Source organism: Apus apus, chromosome 17 (genome assembly GCF_020740795.1).
Source record: "Apus apus isolate bApuApu2 chromosome 17, bApuApu2.pri.cur, whole genome shotgun sequence".
Classification (NCBI taxonomy): Eukaryota; Metazoa; Chordata; class Aves; order Apodiformes; family Apodidae; genus Apus; species Apus apus.
In genome coordinates, this window is record NC_067298.1 from 8,448,050 (window position 1) to 8,474,002 (window position 25,953).

Genomic DNA, 25,953 nt, shown 5'->3' on the forward strand with positions numbered 1-25,953 from the left:
AGGATGGGCTGAGCCAGTATGAACAAAAAAGGGCTGAAATGAAAGGGAGGAAGCCAGAGAAGAGAAGAAAGATGGAACAAGGGAGATCACAGAGAACAACAGGAAGCAGTGCTATGAGGACAGAGATGAAGGCTGGGGCTTGTTGTGTAAAAGCAGAGAAAAAAACCTTCAGGAATATTGTGCAAAAGACAGAGAAAAAAAAAAAGCACCCTATAAGAGTGCCAGCTCCCCAAGCTGCTGAAAGTGAGACTCCAGTCCCCTCACACCACCACACCACTGAGCAGCACCAGGGGAGGAGTTTTGGGGTTGTTTTTTAATTGCATGGAAAGGCTTTCAGTGACAGAACATGAACTCCAGCTTCTGCTGAAGTCGAAGGGATGTAGAGGTGCTTACAGCTGCAGAAAAACAGCTTGATAAGCCCATGAGACAAGATGCCACGTTAGCACCTTGAGAACAACCAGCCTTTCACCTTGTCTGACTTCCACCACGAGACCCAGTGTGATAAGACCAGCACTGGTGGGAAGAGGGCACAGGGAAGCCTCTGCACCCACAGCAGGGACACTGTCCCAGCTCTGCCCTGCCTGCACCACAGCAGCCATCTGCTTCATTCTCCCTGATGAGCAGAGTCCTTCATTTACGTATCTAAGCTTGAGTAGGGGTAAGAGGCATCCGTTTTGCTGGTTGAAGTTAAATGTTTGGCTTATTGGCATGGCTTGTTTAATTTGGCTCTTAGTGCTCAGTTGGTGTTATTAGAGAAAGCAATAAAAACATATTAAAACAGCATGGAGCGTGCAAGGCAAACCAAATAAAGCAAGGGGGTTGAGTATGGAGATTGCCATTCCCTCCTTCAATCATCCTCTTCTACATGAAATATGGAGTGTGTTACAGTGCTATTTGGAGGGGTGGAGGACCCGGTGGTCAAAGCACATCTGGGAAGTGTCAGATCTGTATCTGAGGTTGACTCCTTCCCCCAGTGCCAGGGTGGCTGCTGGGGTCATAAGTGGGGGCAGACATTTATCTCTGATGCAAAATGCCAATTCAGAAGTACTGAGCTCCCAAAACTGAAGGTTCTGTCAGAGTTTTTCTTCAGTGCGATCCTCCCAAGTGTCCATCCTCAGCCATATCTCACGCCAATCTACGAAAACCATCATTAAAGAGAAGTCTGTGCTCCACAGTACATCTAAAGTGTTCTCCCTCTCCAGGTTTGAGGATCATGGACCATCTGCCACCAACCCCATCAGCAGCTGCAGAGAAGGATGCTCTTTGGTCAACCACATGCAGCCTGCCCATGGTTTTGGTGGTGTCTATCAAAGATGACCACCAGAGCCAATGAATTGTTTCATGCAGCAACATGGAAGACTTAATCCCCTTTTTCCCTCCAGCTAGTGGTGGTTCTAGAAAGTCTTTGAAATGCTGCAGTCACCTCCCATGCATCCCTGCTCAGCTCCTTCCAGACTGAATTCTTACAGTTGCCATGTTTTTTTCCAACACATCATTTTCTTTTTACCACGTAATAAAGGGCACATTCTTCCACCATAGGCAGAGACTGAGACATATCAGAAATGACACAACTGTCACCTGCTCAGGCTGGTGGTCACTGCTTTCCCTCAGCTTTTGCAGCTCAGTCAGATTTCTTGGTTTCTGCTTTAGCCTTGAGAAAGAACTCCTGGAGCCCTGTGATCATTAATTTGCCTTTGTCATAACTGGTTTGAGCCACAGCTGGATCCCTGCACTTCTTCTGCACCATGAAAACCACAACTGCATGTTACATCTGAGCAAATGGCAAGGCGATTATTGTAAACCCTGGATTTCCTAAGGAACAAAACTTCATGTGTGAGCCCATGTCTGTGTGTATAAGCAGTTCCTGCACATGTCAGACTATTTTAGCAAGACAGAGAGGAGGATTTCTCAAAGCTCTGGAGTTCCCAGAGGTGCACTGGAGATGACAGATGGAAGATACAGACAGCGTTAGTATCCCCCGAGGAGAAGGCAGCAGTGAGTGTTCCCTCCACATCAGACAGCAGTGACGCCAGAGGGGTGAGCACTGCTCATCAGACTAGCTGATCATTAAATTACTCGTTAAACTTAGTGTGCCTGATCACCCTCCTTGCCACTCACTGCCCCTGAGTGTCTGGAGCTGGACCTGCACTGTGGTGGTTTCATTCACAGCTTTCCTCACTCAACCTGCCCAACATTCTGAGGCCTCGGTCTCTGGCCATGAGGGTACGGAGGTGTTACTGCAGAACAGGTAACAGCGATGCCAGCGAGAGGATGGAGAGGCAGGGTGATGGGTGCTGCAGTGGGTGACAGCTGTCCCCTGGGGTGTCCATTGCTCCTGGGCAGAGAAGCAGCTTTAAGAAAGTGGTACAAATCACAGGAACTGGATCACTGGCTTGAACAATGTCAGCATGTCCCTTTGAGGGCATTCACTCCCCCTACACCCTGAAACAAGTTATTATTTAACAGCAGACCTCGCATGGAGGAATGTTTCTGTATTCATGACTCTGACAAGTACAGCAATTGCTTACTATACTCTGAGCAATCTAGCAGTAGCTATAATGTGATAATTACAGAGAAATCTTCCTAAAAATGTATTTATGATCCATCAGCAAAAACTCAGCAAGCCTCTCCAGCTGGCATTGAGCATAAGAGTTAAGCCTAATTTGAGAATCAGATTTTGTGCAGCTGGGCAAAGACTCCTGTGAGGAGCTCTGGGGTAGGTGCCTTGCAGGGAGGGAGGGAGGGAAAGACAGGAAGTAGCAGAGAAGCAGACAGGGCAGGAGCCACAGGTTCTTCTCTCAATGGTTAACAACAACAGAAAACATCAGGCCCATTTTCAGGATGGATAAACTGAAGTTCTGGAAATCAGAACAGCAGTATTTTCTCATCTGTGAGTGAGATGATTCATTATTATTATTTTGTATCATCCCTACACACTAGAATAGCACCTGGAGGTTCCTGCAAGAATTAGCTCTTCTCTGTACTCAGTGTTAGCAAACTCCAGCTCATGTTCTTTGAAGAAGGATCTACAAGGGCTTCAGATGCTGCTACCTTATAGCAGAAACACCAAAAGCCACCCCTCTGCCACTGTAGTTCAGAGCCCCAGGGCTGACCTAACCCCATTGCTGCTATTTTAGCTAATCAGACTGTGAAGGGGAATGCCAGGGCACAGGTGTTTGTTTTCTTCTTCCAGCACTGTTGCAGCACAGAACTTCCCTGCAGACAAGCTGGATACTTCAGAGACTCTGAGTTACCTAAATGCTTTTGTGCCTCAACTTCTTCACCTGCAAAAAAGGCCAGCATAAAAACACCTCAACCTAGGGCTGTTTTCAGGCTTAGAAACCACTTTTAGCACCTTAAAAGAAGGTTTCTGTGGAAGCCCGAACTGTAATTTATTGCTTCAATTTAAAGTGTGTGTTTTACAATACACAGTCTGTCTACACCTCTACTTCTTACAGCTATCTCTCTAAAAAGGACCCAGCTCTGGTAGCTCACAGATTTGGCACAGCCTGTTGAATAAGCAGGCTCACCAACCTTCCCACAATACACAGTGCTTCTGTGTAACTTTGCAGGCTGTGTTTGACTTGTCTGAACTTGAACAGTCACCACTGATTGATTGGCTTCTAAAAATATCCACCCGCCTTGGTTTGAAGTCCAGAGTGCTCTTGTTCATTTAGATGGAGACCTTCTTGCTGGTCAGAGGCTAAGACAGACATCTGACACCCAGGCCCATGGCTGGACTTTGCTGGCTGCCTCCTGCCCCAGGAGGCAGGGGCAAAGGGATTCTGCATGCTGAGCAGCACCTGCACTTGGCACAGCCCAGCTCCACCACCTCTGACACCTCTTGGTACCCCTAAGAGAAGCAGATGGCAGGACTATATCCCTGGATCCTGTCCCTTCCTGCAACCCTGTTTCTAGACTCCCCCTGCAGCTATTGGCAATAAGTGGGATGAACTGCAGGAACCACAAGCCTAGGAGGTGCTGTAAGTGTCCCCAGAGCGATGGGAGTGCTCCCAAGAGTCAGGTATGCAAGTGCTGCCAGAGGAAGGCATGGCAGTGTGCCCTGGAGAAGGCTGCAGACTCGTGATTATTGCTACAAAAGGCACCAGGAGAAAAGCCAGGCCATGATCTCTACTGGAGGTGATGGACACGTTGTTTTATAAACCTGGCACTACTGTCCACACAGCATGCTGTGTTGCAGCTCCTAGATCCCACCACCAAACGCACTTCAAGAGAGAACTCCATCCTAAGGCATAGGGCTAGGGTTTACCCCTTAGAAGGCAGAAAAGGGTGGAGAGCATGGACACATACAGGAGCAGAGCAGTGGCAGCTCATCCCTGCAGAGATGCATTGACACCGGCGTGCCAGGGGCTGGTCAGGAGTGTGGCGGGAATGGATTTGCAAAAGGTGTAAAGCCAGGACAGACTCTGAATGCCACAAACCACCACAGGCGGTCTCAGGCCACACCAGTCACTCACCTGCTGGTGGGGAGGCCAACAAAGACAGAGTGCAGCCTAATGTATACACTGGATGTTGCCATGCTACTGAACATCTTAACACAGCAGGATCTTCGCTACATGATGTATTATAGCTGAACTAAAACCTAAATAGTAAGGCCTGCTTTTGGTTCTCTGAAGATCACAGCTAGACAGTTGGCTCTGGAATGCCAGGCCAATGGAAGAAATTAATGGTATTCTGGGCACACAGGGGACTGGAGATGATCAGTGCAGCCAGGCTCCATGTTCGCAGCTTCACATGTAATCCCTTTTGTTTGTGGGTTTCAATGGGACCCTGGCCCTCCTGTCCTGATGCAAGGTCTTGCAAAACCTGGTTGCTCTGAGGCCCAGAGCCCTCCTAATTTTCAGCTTAAGTGTATTCCATGACAGTTTATAATCATTCTGTCAAGCAAATACTTCCCTTCATTTATATAATATTCTTCTTTCTGTTGCATCTACAGAAAGCAATGCCCTCACTGCAGCTCAGCCATGCTAAACAACCCACACTCCTTTGGTCACTCCTGTAAATGTCACCTGTGGTCCCAGTCACCTCCTGAGTTCCACTCTGGATTTATCCTTCTGAAAGATGGATGAGAACTGACTGCAACTTTCCAACTGAAGGTTCAGCCATTCCCTGTGCAGTGGCAGGGGCACTTCCTCATCTTTTCTGGAAATATCTTGCTCAATAAACCCTATGATCTCATTTGGCTTTTGTGTTTAGTTTCAAAAGGAGCATAAAGCAGGCTCTCCAATATTTAACTTCATTTTATTTTACTGTTAGTTATCTGGAAAGAAGAGGGTAGTTAAACTGCCTTTTTAATTAAATTCCTTTAAATCTTTGAAAACAATAAAGAAAGAAAGATAGCAAACAAAGTAAGACAGAAGAATTACCATGTGTATGAGCAGAGGTATTTTTTCCCCGTAGCACATTTCTATATAAATCTCTTTTTCAGAAACTTGCAACATTTCTCAGCTGCTCGGTCTGTCTCCTGGGTAACCTGACACCTCACAAGAGGAGCCTTGTGCCTCTGCTCTTTAGTGGGACAGGAGTCTTGGGAACTCTTTTGCCATTCTCCTCTAAATAAAAAGTATTCCCAATTTCTTGAAGGTGAGAAGAGCTTGCAGTACTGCATCCTCTGTCTTTGCTACTCTCTGTTTTCATACAACTCATGGAAATAAAAGCCTCTGATCAGCAACAGCTCCATTAAACCAGGGGGCTTGAGCTGTGGTCCCTTCAGGCACACAGACTTTCTACAGGCCTGTGAAAAGCTGCTAAGAATTTACATGAGCAAGGAGATAGTAGATAGGTTTAGGTTTGCTGTAAAAGGGATCAAACCTGTAGCATCAAATGTGTAGAGCTCTATAAATTTTAAATTCAGAAAACACTGTCTTAGCTAAAATAACTTAACAGAGATCCTCTGCCATCAGCACAGCAGATGAGGCTGAGATCTCACTGCTTCTGATGGATGTGGGAGCAAGGGTGTCTGTCTAAAGGCTCAGACTCTGTAATTCAATGAAATCCATGGTGCAATGGTTCTGACCATAACAAAGACATCTGAGCACAGAGGTGCATCCTGACTACCCCCACAGATCAGAGTGTAAGAGCATGAGCCCCAAGACATCAGGGCAGCTGGGAGCATGAGTCTGACCAAGCTTGTCATCTGCCTCTGCTATGGCTGGCAACAAGTAGCACAGAGTGGATGTAAAACACTGCACATTATTGCACTCAAACTCACAGAGCTCTTAAAAAAATCATGACGGTAAGTCTAGAATTTGTTTGTCATTCTCATTGGAACTGGGGAACAGGGAAGATGTTGGTGTGCAGGTTGCTCTCAGGGACCTGCACAGCCCCAGGCACTGTGCCACTCTGACATGGTTTCTACTGTAGAAAGACCCCAAATCTCTCTCCAAAACTAGACCTTGGTGGTAGCTGGTGCTGTACAAGCACAGAGCACTTTTAATGCACATTCAGCCTATTTCAAGTACAGATTTCAGAAACAGACTGCTGGGCACTGAGGGCCACTTCACTGTCTACCACATGGCTCTCAAACATTGCCTGCTGCCTGCCCATTAGTAGTATCTACTTTATCTTCTCTGCAACTTGCCTATTTTTTTAAAAAAATGTTGTTATATTCTTTTTTTCTTCAAATAAGAAGACAATGTTTTCTGTGTCTCCTTCCTCAGACACCACTGCTCTCCCAGGGACCTCTCAAACACCAAGGCCAGGAATTGTAGGTTGCAGTTAATCTAAAATTGGTGACTTGTCAATTTTAATAGTTTTAATTTCCCAACTGTCTGCTTGGGTTACACACATAAAATGTTTAAATAGTATGCCTTCTTTCTCTCCCCACATAGAAAACCACTGTGTTTCCCTGCCCTCCTTACAGTATGTGACCTTTAGCTGCTCTCCCTTGCTTATCAAGTCAAGGAATTCATTCAGCTTCTCAGCAGCTCCAACCACTGACTCTCCATTCACATCCCTCCAAAGGCCCCACCAGCTCCTTGATGGGTTTAGAAAGATTTATACTTGCCTGCCCCTTCATATCCTTCCTCCTTAGGCTTTGATTTACCATCCTGGCTTCCTTATCACTCTATAGCACTTCCTACATGTTTGCCTTTATAGCATCTCATTTTCCCTCTTTGAAATCACCAATGAGTTGTGTTTCCTTAACAGCAGTGGGAAAAATTCACCCAGCAGAGAGGCCTTTACAGGGAACTGTACAAACCTGAGCTGCAGTGGAACGTAAATGGCATTTTGCTTCTGTTGCTGGCCCTGAGCACAGGAAGGAGTTTCAGCCCATATCAAACTTCCTTATGCAGTTCTCAGCCCCTTGCCTGCTTTTACATTTCCTGTGCATTCATTAAAGGAAAGCTTTGTGCCTTCCACAGGGCATAAGGAAATATGACCTTTTTTCGCCTATTTTCTTCGTGTCTCCCTCCACAAAGAGCCATTCCAACCCACCTTCTCTAGCATATACAGTACCACAGCTGTAAAATTTTGCTCTTTCCTTTTTTCCCCTCCTGGGGTTTGTGACCAATTCATTACACAGTTTGTGTTACCCCATTAAAAAAAAATGAGAGTAATGGAAAAATGTAAGGCTATGCTGGAGAGGGCTCTGGCTGGGGTGACCACCACCCTAAGGATCCCAACTAGGGTCTTCTGGAGTCAGAGATACAACTACCTGGTAGGAACACTGGATCAAAGGATGCCACAGAGCCCTCTCTGCTCAGCTGCTCCTTGGCCAGACCTGAGATTCCTGATCCTGAACTTTTAACTCAGCCTTTGAAGTTACTTTCTCATTTATTCTCCTATTCCTAAATATTTCCCTCTGCAGGGATTAAAGCTGGTAGTAAAATACCTCACAAATGTTTACAATCACAATTACACCTGTTCCTAGAATTTCACAGTCAATTGAGTCACATTATTCTTTCCATATTGGCCTTTCCTGCCCTGCTATCCAGATTGCCCAACCACATAAACCAAGCATAAGCTCTGCAGGTTACAGTTTCAGAGTATTCTTTAAAGTGTTTTAAACTCAAATCCTCCCCAAATACAGACATTCAAGTCAGGCAGATAATGGAACATCTTCAGCTAGCTGATCTGCCAAAGGGGAGGTAAAATGTTTTCTGTTAACATTGCCTCTGTAAAGGACTGGGATGTGTATGGTCAAGAACTCAGGCCAGCGGCCATAAGAGTTGCAGAATCCTAGATTAGATCAATTTTACCCAAACTAAGGGATTTCTACTTCCTGTCACAGAACTTTGATCCCTTGAGAGGGAATTTCAGTTACCGGTGTGACTTAACACTGATCTGGGTACAGCCAATACTCAGGGATACAAGATGCTGAGCAGAAAAATCAGGGGAAAATCGTAAGATTTCTTTGGCATTTATTCAGCCTGAATTTCCCAATAGAAAATTAAAAGATCAGGATTTATGGATGAAATTCCCCCATGACACAGTAAGTCTTGCCTACTAAGTAGGAGTTAAGGCACACACAGTCAGGCCACTTGGAAGCAGACTCTACAAAGTCTAGCTAGAAACAGGAGTAGGAAATAGAGCCCTACTCCTTCCCAGGAGGCTGTTGAGAGTCCTCTACTCCCTTCAAAATCACCTAGAAATCCCAGATGCTGTAAGGAGAGAAGAGTCTTGATTTGTAAAATAATCCTGGACAGAGTTCAGTTTCACATAAGATCACTGCCTATCAACTTTCAGCCCCTTTTCTCCTGTAACCTACTTCAGCTGTTAGCACCAAGCTGCAATAAAACTATATCCACATTCACTCAGAAATTATTTTGAAATGCCTTCATGTAAAGGGAAATAGTTTCACATCCTGCAGATCACATTTCACATGGGAACATCTTTCAGATTTCCAGCATATAACAATTTTTCCAATAAGAAAAATCAAGTCCTGTAGTAAAGGTTAAACTAATTGAAAGATTATGTTTGCAAGGATCTCCATCACCTTTGAATGCCCATGAAATGGGCTGATAAAAGACTATACAGTCTAGCTGCATGAAAGAGCTGACCAACAGCAATAGCACTAAAACTCTTTGCCACAGAGACTGGGATACCACAGTTATGTCCTCCTAGCTATACGGAAAATACAGCTTATCTCTTCCATTGGGATCTAGTAACTTCCATCAAAACATTCAACAGTTACAGCTCTGTCCTAAAAGTCTAATTGCACAACGCAGTAAAAATAGATGCAACATTAGCACTTACAAAGAATGTACTGCAATGTCAAACACCACTGCCAAAAATACACAATGGCAGGCCTTGGTCCTGCAAATCTAGTCACTCTGCTTTTTCACACATTTGGAAAAGCTTTTCCAAAATCAGTGAATATCCATAACAGGCAAGGGCCTTTTGCAGGGCGAGGGGACTCCTTTACTTGCTCTACCGGTGGAAAATGAGATCTGCTCACTCCCATATAACCTCTTTCAAATAATATTGAATTACCTACAAGTTACTAAAATTAGACTAACAAATAAATTACTTTGTAGCTGAGCTGATAAAATGTGACTGTTTACATATGATTTAATCCTAGAACTAAGATTAAAGACTACTTCAAACAGAGCCTTTGCCCAGTATGTCATATAAAATTCTGTTTGGTTTCAGCAGAGCTGAGAATGACTTTAGCAACCTTGTTAATCACAGATTAAGAACGGAAAAGATCCTATTTGGCACCATGTGTGCCATTAATAACAACTGGGGATGCAGGGGAGCTGCAGAAATGACCTAGCTCAAACGCCAAGGAGAAGCTCAGAGCGCTGGAGGTGTGCCAGGCCCTGGGCATGGCAGGACAGGGTGGCACTTGAGCTTCCACATGCTGCAAGAGCAGCCTGCAGGGACAGGAGCTCTGTGAGATCTGCCTCCCTGTCCCATTTCAGCTCATTTCTCATTCCTGTAAGCCTATGCTGGATCCATTTAAAAAGCCAGCAAATATCCCCGGGAATCCAACATTTCCTAAATAAGTGTTTTCCAGCCCTAATGAAGTCCCCTCCCTTTTTGATGGAACTGATGCTCCTGAGACCACCTTCCCCTTGGCGAGGGCATCACATGCATTTCCTTAAACACAGTTCCTGTGGGCTATGATCAGCACCCAGGGGTGTGGGCAGAGGCAGAGCACAGCAGAGCTCCCCATGATGGCACAGCCAGAGCAGCTCCCTGCAGAGCCCATGGAAACCTGTCCCTGCAGTGCCCAAGGCCAGGCTCAGGGACAGGCACCTGGGCCCTTCTCATGAGAGCCACTGCCTGCCAGCACCTCACCTGGACATTCCTGTACCTTCTGCCTCAGCTCTCTCCAGGGAACTCTGCAAGTGCTCCACAGTACTGGTACGGCCACCCCCTACACTCTACCTCTCCTTCCCACAAGTATGTTTCTGCTGGGATGGGAAATGAGCTGCTCAGTTTATGCAGTGTCTGGTCCATGAGAGACTTGCAGGCACTATCAGCAAACCAGATCTGATGTAGGAATATGTTTGAGTAGGAACCAGCCTCAGGCCTGCAGGGCCCCAAGCCACTGAGCAAAGCCCTGTAAGGTCCTTTCCACTCATCTGAAGCAGAGCACCAGCACCACAGGCTCTCCTACCAAACTGCACATGGGCAGAAGAGAAAATCTGTTAGATACATTAAATGTTTCTAACTATAATTTTTAAGCACAACCATAAAGGTTTTGCCTGAGCAGCCCTCTTCACTTTCACCTCCCATGCAGCCCCAAGGTCACCCAAAATGGATCAAAGGGACTCTGCACATCAGAAAAGTCTGGTTACAATCATGGCCCCAAGGATAAGCATTAGGCAATGAAAAGCTTTCCCACCAACAATCCACTACAGTAACCTTTCAGGCCCATTTTTCAGGATGCATTTCTTGCTCTGCAAAAACAGGGTCTATATAGGCAGCACATGGTACATTAGGGTGGTGCCCAAGTCCCTAGCTGGCATGGACAGCTAAAGCTCATTTCCAGCATGAACACAATGCTGAAGCCAGCACAGCAAACCTGACCACTTATGAGTGAATTATATCCCAGTTTGTTATAGGAAAGGCAATAAAATGGGGAGGAAGGACATTTATTTCCCTGTGATCTTTCTAAATTATGTTTGCCATAAATATCTTCAAGGTAAAATGCAGAAGAAAAGATCTGGAACCCTCCCATCTGCTATGCAGAAGATAAGCTGTGATTCAGCATGAAAGTCCTGAGTTCTTCCTAGTTCCCATTACCACAGTGCCCAAATATCCCATTGTGAAACAAAGTCTCCCCCAGAGAGGTGAAGTGCCAATGCACAAAAAACACCAGGGGGTTTACAAAAGAGAAGCGCAATCCTGGCGCCTGCTACTCTGAAAATGCTGTTCAGCCAACCTTTGAAAAGCAATTCTGAAATCCCTCTCATCAAAACAGAAGCTCCTAAAATCACTCCTCATATTTTATAATGTTGGTGGAATGCTGCAGTGGAATTCAAGCTTATGGTCCATATACTCCATGCAGCCTTTAGTTGCTGCAATTTAATGCATGCTTACAACATGGACAATTGCAGAAATCATGCACAGAATTCCCTTCCTGCCTATACTGCATGTGTTTTACATGGTTTAGTTTTCATCATATATTCTGTGCTATTAATGCCTTCTGTTTCAGTAACATATCCCAGATGAAGGGCTCAAGAAACTTTAGAAACATAAACGAAGTTGAAGGATACCACCGAGACAGAGAGAACCCCCTGTTCTGTAACTACTTTGTCAACTTCAAGCTGTCACATAACTACTGAGTGGTGCCTTTCTGCCCTTGGATGAAGCTCATGTTCTTCTGCAAAAGGCTGGCAGGCCGGTGCAGGACCAGACTGGTTTATCCCTGCAGTCCCTCTGGCAGACGCTGGGGAAGTGACTCTCAGGTCTCTGCCCTTTCCACAGCGTACAGCCAGGGCCTGCATGAACTGATTTTCTGGAAGGGAGCAGAGCTGAAAAAGCCACTGCTGTGCAGCCAGCCCTGATCCAGCCCTTCTTCCCCTGCAAGTCCAGAGCACTGCTGAGCAGCCACCCTTCTTTCCCTCACAGAGGGCTTTACCAGCATGCTACTGCCAGGACCAGAAAAAAAGGGCATTCTACTGAAGATGCTGTGAAATAGTAAGAGTCTGAGATCCAGGACTGTGTGGCTGACAACGATATTTTCTTTGCACAGAGCTGCCATCTGTTCCGGTTTTCCTGGATACTTCTTTTTTTTCTTGTACAAATTGTGCCTGGTAGAACTCTTTATACATTTGCCTAGGATTCCTAGATATCAAGCAGTCAGGTTGAGTGCAGCAATTGCTGAGCTTCTGGCAATCCTTCATTTGTCACATACACAACACACATGTGGCCCTGGAGATCTGAGCCTGCCCTGTGCTTCTGAGCACAGTGTCTGAAACTACCATGCATGTGTGGATTAACTGCACAGAACACACTCGCTGGATGCTTCCTGGAAATGCCACATCCACTGCACCAATAAAGGTCTCTGCAAGACTAATTACCTCAACATGCCTTTTAGCAAGTCTTCTTGTGCCTCAGTGTGTCAGTGGGACCACGCTGTCATAAACCTACCAAGTTCTGCAAAACCCTAGAACAGATATTACTTCAGCAGAATTAAAAGGTCACCAAACTCAATCACACTGGGTGTTTGTCAGATCTTGTTCCTGTGTGTTGTTCCCAAACATGACTCTCTTTGGAGGCTTACCAGGCTATCACGCTTCTAACTGTGCCCCCAGCACTCAGACATATGTTCAGCTTTGCTTAGATTTGACTTCTTGTTGTGTTATGCAACTGAGCTTTACTCAGTGTTATCTTTTGATTGACTCCTCCACTATTCCCCTCCCAACATACTTATCTGAGGCCAATGACAGCCAGCAAACACTTACTAGAACTCCTGTCTCTGGCAGCGCATTCTGGCAGTAAGTGTTCTCAGGCAGTTTGAGAAGTGGGTGTCACTTACATTAGCTCACTCTAAAATCTTGACTCACCCTTCATGCATATAATCCCTCCTGCAAATTCTAGGCCACGGATTTTAACAGTTTCCAAAGTAGGTGTGAGGGCCGCTGGCTGGGCTAATTTAGTTCCTATTGATTTATCTTGTCTCCTTTCACAGCAGCAAATTGTAAATGCTTCCTTTGCTTCACTTGGTGTTTGCTCCCTGTGTGACAAGTCTCTAGCACTGATGGAATGTGTTAGTGAAAAGTGCCTTGATGTCTGTTTTCAATAGAATGAAGACAGAGACATCATCTAATGACAGTCCCACCCTGGGAGAGCTGCCTCACTCTACCTGTTTACTCAGGGAGGAAAGCTGGGCCCTCTGACTTGAAGGGTCCACAGTAAAAGACCCGAACTGATCTCCACAAGAGATAAAACAAACCTGTCCTTAGGATTGAAGGCAAAATTAAACTATTGACCCCTCACAGCCTTTTACATCCCCCATGGCAGAGGCTAAACTGGTTACAACCATTAATTTCTTTCTTTGAAGTCAAAATCAGTTGTTGCAGGCTCCTTTCGGTCAGCAGCAGAATGCATCCTCCAGCAAGAGCCCTGCCACATACCTTAGTCCTTCATGGCTTCTACTTTAAACTTTAAAATCCAATTTTACCTCTCACTAGAAACAGCTGGAAACTAGTAGTTCTTGTTTTGTCTCTAGTTGAGCTCCTATTGTAGAAATACAAATGGATATCTTCTTTTGAAGTTTGTTGCAGTTTTAGAGGAGAGCCTGCTGCTCAGGTTCACCCTGACCCACCACCTTCCTCCAGGGCTTCAATCAAGACCTTCCAGGTAACACTCCTGGTTAGCTGATAGTGAGTCCTTACGTATTTATTCCCTCCAGACCTTGGTGTGGCAGCTGGAGGCAAACTCTGGGACTGTGCAAAGAGGAAGAAGTGCTACTCAGGAAAGTGTGTGCTGTGTTGTGTCCAGCAGCCAGGATATCCAGGCAAAAGCTGAGGAATTCATATCGGGACCCTGTGGCCCATACACTGGTTTGAGTGACAAAGCTCAACTGGTAGGAATATGTGGCCAGAAGCTGGGAGGCAGATGGAAGAACAGGATCTCCTACTTCCAGCAGCTGCAAACTAGAATGTGGTTCAAACCACATTAAGTAATCATGCTTGAATTCCTGTTCCCAGGAGTCATTTAGGCACCAACCTCTAAACCTGCTCAGGGGTGGAAGGGGAAACAAGTGTCTAACTTGCTGTCAGTGGTGTGGCAAAGAAGTGGCAGTACAGAAATGTGATTCAGGAAAACTGACACTTCAGCAGTTTGAGTAAAGGCATATCAATCCAGCCTATTAGATGCACATTTAATTAGGTCTTGATCCAGTCCTGAGTTCTCCCTGTCTCACACCAGAAATGCCCGTGTTCTAATTGCTTTTAGTTCTCACTCATGACCTGGGTACTTATCACATATTTTTTGCAAATACAGCATGAAGCATTCCCTCCAGGGAAGGGGACATTTAGATGGATCCTACAAAGAGCATACATTTTCCTCTTTGGTTATAATTATGTATTACCTTAGTGTTGTTTTTCAATGAACAAAACAAGTGACTTCATCTTTATAATTACACATTTGGGGGGACAAAAAAGTTATAGCTGCCTTTTGCAGCATGTTTCCCTGCCTCCTTCACTGGGAATCCCAGCATGTGCCTCTGAAACAGATACACTGGGACTGGCATTTGCCAGACTCAAATCCACAAACTTCTGCTTGTGTCAGTTTGTGAATTACAGACCTGATGTCTGCAAATGACTGGTTTTCAAAGTGAAGGAGCCCATCATCTCAAAGGCTGAGAAATAAATATATCATAAATCAGCATATGTGGATTTTATTTATAAAGATCTAATTAAATTTTGTTCTGTAATTTCAATATGCATTATACATACACAGTGTATATTTTTTCTTTCTCTTTTGGCCCTAAATACAAGCAAAATACCTTATAATTCTCTTCCTCCCTGGTGTGCCTAGTTTTTGTGCTGGTAATGTAACATCTTAGCCTTTGGTAGTCTCTTACAGTGCACTATAGAATTTTTATTGTATGTTACAGTCTGGTTTGGAGATCATCCAACAAAGTGATCTGCTTCCTTTTAAAAAATAACAGAACATACTGCATTTTTCATAACGAGCCTATGGCCATGCAGAAATTGAAGCATGGAAAATAAAACCAGCATTGCCAGCACCAAGCACTTAGCAGTCCTGTCCTAGGCCACAAAATCGTGAGCTTGCCTTATAGATCTTGAGATTTCAAAGAAAAGCAAATTTGGGTTTCCTCAATTTGTCCTTCTTCCTTTTAAAAATGTTGGTTGTTTTCAAGCTATTCTGTACAATCACAAAAGTTGTCAGTTTACCTTCAGCTTTAAAGAATGCTGAAACTCTCACATAATTACAGGATATGAGGAACCAGAGCTTTGAAAAACAACTGTAACAACATTTGTGGTAAAATGGCAAAAGCTGGTGCTGCTGCAGGCTGAAATCCACTACCTGGCAAAGGGCTGACACGTCCTCATCCCTATCAGCTCTCACTACTGAGATACTCAGAGAAATAAGCAGGAGCTAAGAGTGCCCTGCACACGTGCAGCAGTTGCTTGTTCCTACTGCCCTTTGAAAAGTCCAGACAGACTTTCTGCCACCAAACCAAACTGCATCTCCAGTCAGAAAAGAGTATTTCAAATTAATATGAAATATTCACTTAAACCTAAAATATAATTTCCTTTAGCAGAATATTTGATTTTATTATTTTTTTTTCATCAGGCAACACTGAAAAAAGGCATTACTGGTAATTCCAAACCAGGCACTGCTTCCCCTTGGTTTTCCTGAACAGCAACTTTCAGAGTAAGAGGTGTGCTTGTGGTGCTTCCAGTGCCTGATAGCCAGTCTCACCATGCAGATCCATGTGCTGGTTCAGCTCTCATGGACTAAGATGTCCATGGACTTGCTTTAAGGAAAGGCAGTGGCCTGAGGTCACTGAGTGCTCGACTAAGCCACGCTGCATGGCTGGGACTCACCAAGTGATTGGAGCTGCACAAGGGGATTTTGTGCCGTTGTAGTTTTGTACACGAGAGTTACATGGAGCCTCCACACCTCTACAAGAGACTACTTAGTTATTTTGTTTGCTAAAGGGTAGAAAGATGCAACATACCCAAGGCAGTGGCACTGTGACAGCTCCTGCAGGGACAGCAGCTTGTGAAGGGCTGGGCTGGATTCCATCCACCATCTGCACCCAAATCCCTGAAGTTCATGGGATGGGCCTGCATATGAAAGGCTCGGGCTTCCCTGGTAAAACAAAAGCATTTCATTGTAGTCAACAGGCCAGAAAAACAAGCATTAAATGATGGATTATCTGTCTTCTTCAGTCCAACCTCAGGCAGGACTCAGGCAAAAGGGCCAACTCTGAACTCATTTCAGGCCTCTCTATCCCTTTCACATACATTTGCTGCTGTTTTGTTTCCTTCTGTGCTCAGGGGTGCAGCCAGGGGTGCAACCTGCACATGGCCTGGCATGTCCATTACGTGCCTACCACTCATGCACCCAGCAAAGTGCGTCATACAAAAGTGTGTCAGATCTCACCCAGGCACAGCCTGTGTCACTCTTCAGCTCTTTTCAGCTTGGAAGTTGTCTTGGTGACCAAGGCAGTGGTGTCTTCACCAAAGCATCCAATCCACAGTTAAAAACTGGGCATCTGTGAACCAATTTTACTATGCAATGTCAAATACTCGAGAGCCAGCTGCACAATGCACAAGAGGAGCCCCTCCTCACACAAACACCCCCACAGCACATGCAGGACTGCCTGACTCCAAGCACAGATCCATTTTCAGATGACTTTTTATGAAGTACATGAATTAAAGGACATCTTGCACTGTGGCATTCATTGCCAGTAGATGGACTGTGTGCAGCTGATATATGCTTTCAGTGTTGACATGTAAGGGTTGCATCGCTTCAACAGTGATAGGAAGGTGTTGATGGGATAAAGCCCACCCTCCCAGTAACTCCACCTCTGTAACTGTAGCAGGCCATGAGCCAGCCAGGCTGTCACTTTGCTCTGTTCCACATTCCGAGCACTAACACTAAGAAAGTGCCTAAAGACTCCACTGGGATTGCCAAGACCTCACTCTGTGCTGTGTGGTGTTCATAAGGTAAAAGGCAAACCTCATGTGCAAGCTGGCCAAGAAAAAGCAGCTGGGGAAAGACAAGCAGGATCAGATGTATTTTAGATACCTAATTACTACTGACAAATCACCTGGAGTTTGAAGGATGCACATTCACCTGCAGACTTGAGGCCTCAGTGCTGACCCCCCAAGATCCCACAGAGGGATTCAGCAAAGCATGGAAAAGCAGGCCTGTTCCCTCACCCCCTTCATCAAATCACACTGGTGTGAGCTGGACAGGTTCACCTCAGTGAGATGGAGGCAGCAGGGTGGAGAGTGCAGCACCTGATGGCACAGCTCTCCATGCCATCTCCAGGGACCCTGCTGGCCCCACAGGGCACTGTGTCCTGTTCCCAACAGCTGACAAGGGCCTTTTGCTCCAAAAGAAAAAAAATAAATAGCATGGTTCTCTGTGAATTTCAGTTGTTCCTTAAATATTCCTTTACATCTACATCAGGTCAGTCTGACACATAAAAGAGCCGGTTTGCAAGGCAGCGTATGTGCCATGCAAATGTGATCAATCACACAAAGCAAATGCCCAGCTCCAACAACCACCTGGATCCAGCAATGGCAAATGTCACCCCTGTGCCAGCAGTGAGCCCACAAGCCTTCTCACCCAAGTGGGGCAGGGTCTTCAAAGCAGGTCACAGGATCCTGTAAGAGACAGGCCTTGTGAACATGATCCTAATCCCATATCCCCAAACAGTGAGTGTTCAATGCAAGACTGTTTTTTTATCCTGAAAAAACAAATCAAGTTCTGGCCAACTTTTAGGCCAAAGCAGCTCCCATGTCCATGGCCAAGCTGCAAGACTCCAGAAAGTGTCCTGTGCTCACAGGACACTCACAAAGCCATGACATTCATTTGTACATGGTGGCTAAAGAGCCTGAGAAGGCTGTGGGTCGGCTGGCATAGTCTGAACTCTCATTCCACAGCACATTGAGTGGACAAGGGAATAGATTGGGGCCAATAAGGAGCAAAGAACTGTTCAGGAATGTCTTGCTGAAATAGTAGTCCCTGGACTCTATGAAGATTTTGTAAGCAGCACTGTAAACAGTTTTCGACTAGGCTTTAGCCCCCAGCTTGTAAGGACAAACCCACAATTAAAACAGACTGCAAAACCAGGGAAAACAGCAACAAAGTGCCACAAAACCCCTGAGAGGAGAAATTCTTCATCCTGTGTCTGGACAAAGACTGAACACAGATGTAATGGCAGAGGTTTCTGCCATTACAGGCTCAACGGCAAGGTTTCCCACCAGGACCCTGTGGCAAGAGGGCAGCCCTTGGCAGGAGCCGGTCCTGTGGAGGCTGGGGCTGGAGATGGTCACACGGCAGGCTGGGGACAGCCTTTGGATGTGCCCTGGGGACAGGCAGGGAGCTGCCTTCCAGACCAAGGCTTGTTCTACAAACTGCTCCTGTGCTGTGTGGGCTGCACCCAGGTCCCAGCTGAGGGCAGGTATCTCAGGCCAGGGCTCAGATCTGATCGGGTTGGGTGGGACACAAACCTTCAAAAGTATTTCCAGCATTACACCACCCAGCACCCGCCTTTCACTCCCAATATGTGAGAGGTTCGACTTGTATCCTCATAACCTCTGCTCTAAACAAAGTGGCAAAACCATGAAGTAAGACAAAAGCAAATAAAAAAAAATCTGGATGGTGAAAGATCCCATGTGTGGGGAAAACACACTATTGACCCAATAGGGCAGGGAGCAAAAATTGCAGCTAAATTCATAGCTCGGGACAGCATGGATCAGCTTGGTCTGCAGCAACACATTTAGCCTCCTGGGCCACAAAATCTCCTTTTCTGAAAGGCATCACAGAGCACTATGTGCAGTAACATGTCCAGCAATACCCGGTGTGAGGATGGCAAGGGTAAATCCTCCCTGGGGAGGAGCCAAATGCTCCAGAAGCACTCACCCATGGCAGAAACAGAGCCAGGCACTCTTCACAAAGAGCTCTCTTGCTAATTGAGCAAGCGAAGGCTTTTTGGAAGAAAAACAAATATATCTGCAGACAGGCTAAAACAATAAAGGAAAATCTGAAAGGCTGAACAAAGGGGCTGGAAAGTCAGCGACAGAAGTTAAAATCCCAGCAGCAGTTGCCTGCAAGAGGGCAGCGGAGGCTGCGCAGGAGCCGGATCCCTCTGGCTGCCTCCTCCCGGCCAGCCCCAGCCCCTCACCTGCCCTGCCGCGGGGAGAGGAGCCGCAGCAAGAGGCTGCAGAAATCAAGATGATGTCTCAAATAGCAGTAAATCATCAAAGCTAGAATCTGCATCTAGGATTTTAAAAAAAGACAGAAATATTGAAGCTGTGTGCTCCCCTTGGGGAGAAGCCAGACGCCAGGGAAAGCTGAAGCTGTAGGGGTCTGACCCATGAAGAGAAGCACAAGGGTGACCCGGGGACAGGAGGTGGCTGTGCAGGGACCCATGTGCCCCCGACTGTCCCTGCCTTTGGAAGCAGGAAAGTTATGGAGCTGCAGAATTTACTCTTTCTATGGTTCAACCAGCTTTAAGTCCATGGAGCTACAGGATAGGGATGTAAAATCCTGAACCCTTCAGGATATGTCCTGTCGCTGCAAGGTGATGGCTGGTGACAGCCACTTGGCAGGGAAGGTCCCACCCAGCACTCCATTATGCACTGATACCCAAACTTGCAGAACACCGGGATTTGTCACTGAGAGTATGACAGAACAAATCACATTTCTCCAGAAGAGACCTGTCTACAGGTTTGCCATTTTCTCCAACACAAACAAGCCTTTCACAGATTTTTAAGGAGGATTATACCAAGATCCTCAGCTTCAAGGAAAATTCAGATGTGCCTGAAGCTGTTTACACTGCCTATGTTGAAGCAAGATGTCTGAGTGCGGGGGTGCACTTACATCCCTGCATTTCCTCTAATGTCAAAAGAAGAGATGGGCACCTTATGACACGGACACAACCCTCAGAAGCATAATTAATGCAGCTGCTTTCCTCCAGCCATAGAGGAGCTGGAGGAGGGAGATGGGTGCCCAGCCTCGTGGAACAGAGCCAAGCAAGCAGCCCCAACCTTCCCAGGCTCTGGAAGCAATCACTTAATGCAGGAACCCCCATGGACCCTGGAGTAACTGCTAAATTAGATGTTAATTATTCCCTTGATGTTCAGTTCTTCCTGACACGGCAGTGAGAACTGCTGCCTGTTGCATTACTGTGGTGCTGCTGAAGACGCTTCAGTCAAGGGAGTGGTTTGGCCTGATTAACTCAGACTGTCTCTTTTCACATACTGTAGGCCAGATTTGCATGGTAAAATCCAGAGTCATTCCTTCGAAACAACACATTTCTTAGGTATGACTGAAAACTATTGGCTTATTTCAACAGAATTATTCTGGATTTACAGCAATGCAACTAAAAGTAAAGTTAGACTTTGCCTGTCTTTGACAATTAATTTGGAGTAATACAGGGTGTGATTTTTAAATCACAATAGTTAATACTGTTTTGTGCCTCAGAATACAACTGAATTAGAACAAAGATACTTTGCATTCTGGAATAAAATTGTAGGATTTAGGCACAGGTACTCCAGGGTAGAGTAGTATTTTCTTGTTATTTCATAACTCTGGAATAACAAGTATAGCAGTGAGGATTTAGCAAGATGGCCTTTCTACCTTCTGGGCATCAGAGAAACTACTCACCACATTATTTTTTTTTTCAGACCCAGTTGGCTCTCCTGAAAAGAGTTTCTGTTCATAAATACAGTGTGAAATTCTACGGGGGTCACCTGCACCATTTCCTTTCAACATGAGCTTTTATTGCTAAACTCCTGATTTATTTAAACTTGAAAAAAAAACAAAAAAACCCCACAAAAAACCACAGAAAAGAAAAACAAGCATGTGTAAGGAGTATGACAAGGTTTTCCATACATGCTTTCCCCATGAGTCAGGGTCCATCCTGTATACTGACACATCCTGCAGACTTGCAGTGACTTGTGGGGCAAAGCCGTAGGTGTGCACAGCCCAGTCACGTGGAAGGCACCCAGAGAAACCAGACAGAAAACTAATCACTCCAGGAGCTACCAGACAGGGGACACTTTCCCAGGAACTTTTGCCCAGGTTATCAGCATGCTGCTCATTTTGCACCACACTATGAAAACTGCCCATCTACAGAAAGCAGCTCCAGAAAGCGGCTCCTTGGTATTGGACTCAGAACATTTTAGAGGAACTCTAACAACTATGCAGAGGCTGCAATGGCAATAACTGTAACCAACATTGCCCTGTGTATCTTGCAGCACTTCTGCTGAGACTGGGAAACACAGGCTTGTCTAAGCCTGAGAAGGGATTCTAAGTAAGGTTGTGTGTTCAAAGCACAATGGCTATTCCTCCACACTTGGACACATTTATTCTAGAATAAAATGTGAGCTGATACTACCCACTTCACCCCTTTGGACAGTTTAGTTGCACTGGCTTCCAAAGCTGACTAGGCTAACACAGAACAACGGTCTATTTATTCCACAATGAGTTATGCAGGAATATAGATGATGGAATGAGTCCATCCCTAAAATTAAATCCAGAAAAGCACACATTGAGTTGCATATATTAATAACCAGTGTATATCATTTCAATGCTCAGAAGACCAAATGGCCCTACTGATTAGGACAACTTGGACGGCTACCTGTCAGCAAGATTTCCACCCCTAAAATATCACTCTCTAATCTGAAAGCTAGGCAGTTATTTTCCAGTGGCTCAAACTGTGATTTATAGAATAGTGTGCCAGCCCAAACCTCCTGAATGATCTTAATTAAACTCTGAGGGTGAAAAATTAATCACCACACTTATTTTATTATGTATGACCAGTAAAAAAAATTACTTCAAATTTACATAATGTCTAACTGAAAATTATGTAATAGTAACATTGAGACTTGGATTATTGTTAATTATTTAACTTGTCTTTTTATCATCAGGGAGGAACAGGCAAGATTTCAGCACCAAGTTTCTGCACAAGACATCTAGGGGAAGGGGCAGCTTTGGCCTATTTCTGCCTTTTCCCACAGGTGGACAGGCTGTGTACCTGCTCTAGTGCACTGCAGTAATGCCAAATGTCTGCTCCTCCCCCCAGAGATAGCTCTTTATCAGCACTCATTCTCAAAAAATACTTTTACTGGTAATATTTAACATACACTGTATGTCACCAAATGATGTCCAAGCCAGCCCTGTATGGAAACTGCTGTTCTGGGTGCTGAGCAGGATTATACACGTTTCTCAAACAGGCAAGAAAACAGGATGGGACAGGAGCTGCCCTGCAGGTACCTACCCTGCAGGTACTCCTGGAAGAGTCCCACTTTGTGTCACATTTATGTGCTCAGGGCCCAGCTTTATCATCACCATCTGCTCACTTTGGGATGTCCCTGGCACCTACCTTTCCCCTGCAGTGGACACACAAGCCCTGCACAGGACTGCTGGGATGAAGCTGTTTCCACCCCTTGGGTCCCTCCAAGGCACCTGAGTGACAAAATGAGCCTCGCAGCAGAAGGCTGTTAACAGCCAAGCCCCTACCCTTAAAACAATCCCTCCACATTCTGTGTGTCATCTTGACTTCTCCCTGGGGGAAACTTATCCAGGACATCCTCATGGACCTCTGTGACCTCCTCAATCCATTGCAGCATCTGACTTACTGAAGAAACAAGATCTCCCTCTGAGGAGATGAATAAACTCCTTCCTGAGCTATCAGTGCTTAAGAGAAGTCAGGGATAGATGTGGCCACGAAGAGTCTCCTCAGAAATCTCCTCCAGTCTTCTCCCCACGCCCCATCCCCAGCGTTTTCCCAAGACACACCCTGGATGCCTCTGCCAAGCGCGCGCCCTGGGCTGGGGCTGGCAGGCTGCGCAAGTTCGGGGCCCATAAATCACAGAGCAGGACGTGCCGCAGCACTTGCTGAGAACAAAGAGGAGCATATTGACAGGTCTGTCTGTAGTATCAATACATCAACCCAGAAGAGATCCCCCAAGGTAAAGACAACAACCTGCTTTATCAAATTATTGCTTTAATGAGCCAAGATTGCAAATAAGAGACAATCACATGGGCTAATGCCTTAGTATGAAACCAGATAAAACAGCATATGGACTGGCATGATCTCTGCAAAACACAGCAGACTATTTACACTGATTTTCCTTAAGAATACCAACAAGAAATGTTGAAATTTAGAGAGTATCCCCAAAATTAGCCTCAAAAGGAAGCCAAGGAGTGCCTGGTAAACTATTAGCTGCTGCACTGCATGTGAAAGCTAAACTGGAAAATTATTACACTACAAGAGTCATTACTACTAGTTTCATAATATGCAAGAAATCATTGGCCCATGATGACATCAACCAGAGATTAGCCTGGATGCTCGATTCCAGCCCCCCTGAAATAGCTCCCAGCTGCATGGTGTAACATTGTTCTTCATGTTTAGTGACACCCCACCATGAAGCCACAGTGATGGACTCCCAGCTACTGCTCTGGGCTCACACACAGACAAAAGGCACTGCCAGCTCGCAAGAACTTGAGGAGATGATTTAAAGAGAGCAAAAAGGTTTTACCATCACCTGCACATACTGGCTCTGGTGATTGTCAATAATAGAATAATAATATTAATTGGGAAACTAGTGCTTCTGTAATTGCTGTGCCTGTTCCAACCTATACTCACTTTTCTCTCTCAGTTCAAATACTACACTGACAGGGCAAAAAGTAGCCTTCTCTGCTTCTGCCATTACTTTTTTGAACAGCTGTCTCAGCATTTCTTTATTACAAAAGGGCATTTTTTACTTCATATATTGGAAACTTTTTGTTTACTGAAAACTAGATTTTTAATGAATTAAAACTATTCAGTCACCACCTTCATAATGGTTGGTAAAACAGACAATGTTTTTAAAAACTAGAATAAAAGGTAAAATGTTTCATTTCAGGACTTTAAGGAAAACAGGCTTTCCATTGAGTTGCCTTGTTAGATACAGTAATGACTGCTTTTTAAATTTTGAGGAAAAAAAAACCAATAAATCTAGAGCTCTTCTTTACAAATCTCAGAAGAGGGAATGCTCTTAACTCTCAGATAAGGAAACTGAGGCAGAGAGTGATTAACAGAAGAGGTCAGAGATCACAGTGGCTTGGAGATTCCAGATTTTCTGGCCATCTACTACATTACTGACAGGATCACCACACAGAGAAGGTGTCATTTATAAGTAGTCCCGCTTGTAGGCTGCAAGTCACCAAGGTAACTGTGCATGGGGGCTGCATCCTCACACCACAGGCAGCACTTCTGAGTTTTCCTAAGTAGATGATGAGTGGGAAGGTAACAACATAAAGTAACTTACACACAATCAAATCCCCTCATTTGTTAGCCCCAAAAGCTAAGCCTCACCTTATAACATGCAATGTGCCTGTGCTAAAGTGCTACTGGACCAAGGTTCAAGCAGCAAAAATAAAGACCTGGAGGCTCAGACCTCATTGGACCTAAAACCAGGAAGAAATCTTAGTCAGTCCAGTATATATTTATATATCAGTCTTCAGAGACCAGCAATGCTCAGTTGTCCTCATGTGTTTGTGTGCCTGGAGAGAGGTTTCCAATTACAGAAATTTATTGCAGGGTGACGCTAACAGATCTAACTTCTTGAGAGAGACAGTGAAGTCCAGGACTTTCTGGCAAGGAGCAGAAATGTCAGTATGAGAAGCTGATCGCTTACTATACCATAACTTAATACATCCTGTACATGTTTGGGAGGATGTTTTTGATGAACTTGCAACCCAAATTAGCAAGGAATTTCTAGCATGTGCGTGGTCTTCTCATACATCAGGTATCAAGATTCACCTTGAACAGGGAGATCATTCCCTAAGCATGACTCCATTTGCTCTAACATTGCAATTTATGGCTCCAAGGTGCTTGGAGGGATGAGTGGAGAGGTGGGAATGTCCACAATTATTCAGGGAAAGCAGATACTATCGGACAAGACCGCACCATCAGTTTCCAGATCAGCTCTCTTCTAAACAGGACAGCAGAAACAGCTGCCAGCACTGTCTGCCTCTTGATGACCAGGATAAATAAATAAAAAGGACAGTAATATCCTGATATCCAAAATGCAGAGGACAGTTTTGGAGTGATTCGGAGTGCTGACTGATCCCAGTCAGTAAACTAAGCCCTTTTGTAAATCACTGCAAGAGCAGGAAGCAAGGTTGGTGATGTTTTGTTTCCAGGAAAGCAAAAGACTCTGCAGTGGCAAGTTAAATATTGCAATGGTGGACTTAGATTGCAATGGTGGACTAAAGCATTGCAATGGTGGATCAGAGGGAGATGAAACAGAATGGCTGACATGAGTGTTGCCAGTTTAGAACTCAAACTGCAAAGAAGAGGATAGGTTTAGGCCTACTGCTTCATTACCTTACTGTAGGCAGATCCTGTTTACAAGACTGATGAAAGCAACAGCTAGAGAAGTGAAACTGTTTACTTGTAGCAAACTGCTGATGCTCATAGCTTTTCTCTGTGTGCCTCTCGTGTTGCTTTCCCATCTGTCCAAAGATAGTCTTCTGTGACAGCCAAGATGTGGAAGGCTTTTAAGCAGGAGTCTCTTCCCAAAGGGCACTGTGCAGTGCAATTTGGCCTTTCCATATCACTGGCACTCAGGATATAGAAAGTAATAATCTTTCTGGAGATTAGACAGGAATCTGTACAAACTCAGAAACAGGGAGGGAGATTAATTGCTGGAAAGAATATTACCAAACCTGTATACCATGTGAAGTGCATGCTTGTGCAGGGTGTTTATGTATTTGTGTGTGTACCTTTACATAGTAGGCTTGGTGGGTGGCTGTACATAAAATCTGCCC